The sequence below is a fragment of the Lupinus angustifolius genome, chromosome LG18, assembly GCF_001865875.1.
Source record: "Lupinus angustifolius cultivar Tanjil chromosome LG18, LupAngTanjil_v1.0, whole genome shotgun sequence".
Classification (NCBI taxonomy): Eukaryota; Viridiplantae; Streptophyta; class Magnoliopsida; order Fabales; family Fabaceae; genus Lupinus; species Lupinus angustifolius.
Window position 1 is genome coordinate 5,319,197 of NC_032026.1, and position 383 is coordinate 5,319,579.

A 383-nucleotide genomic window follows, 5' to 3' on the forward strand; every position below is an offset into this window, starting at 1 on the left:
TCTTGCCTTTCTTTGTTGATTCACGCGCTTCTTTCTTTTGGAATCGTCTAAGTCCTCATTTCTTCTTCAATAAATTTCCAAATTTTCGTACAAGGAGGTTTAGCGTTTCCTCGTCAATGTCTGAATTAGAGTCGTCATTATCTATCTCTTCAATGGGTTGTGATGTTGAAGCTTTAAGAGATATAACCTTCTTTTTGAGGTCGAACTCCTCATACATTTTCAAACGCCCAAGCTCCATCTCATGCTCCTCAAGCTTTCCAAAGAGTGTTGCCAAAGGCATGGAGTCTAGATCCTTGGACTCCATGATTGTTGTTACTTTAGGTTGCCATCTCCTGTCAAGACAACTTAAGACTTTATTAGTGAGCTCTCCTTTGGTGAACATC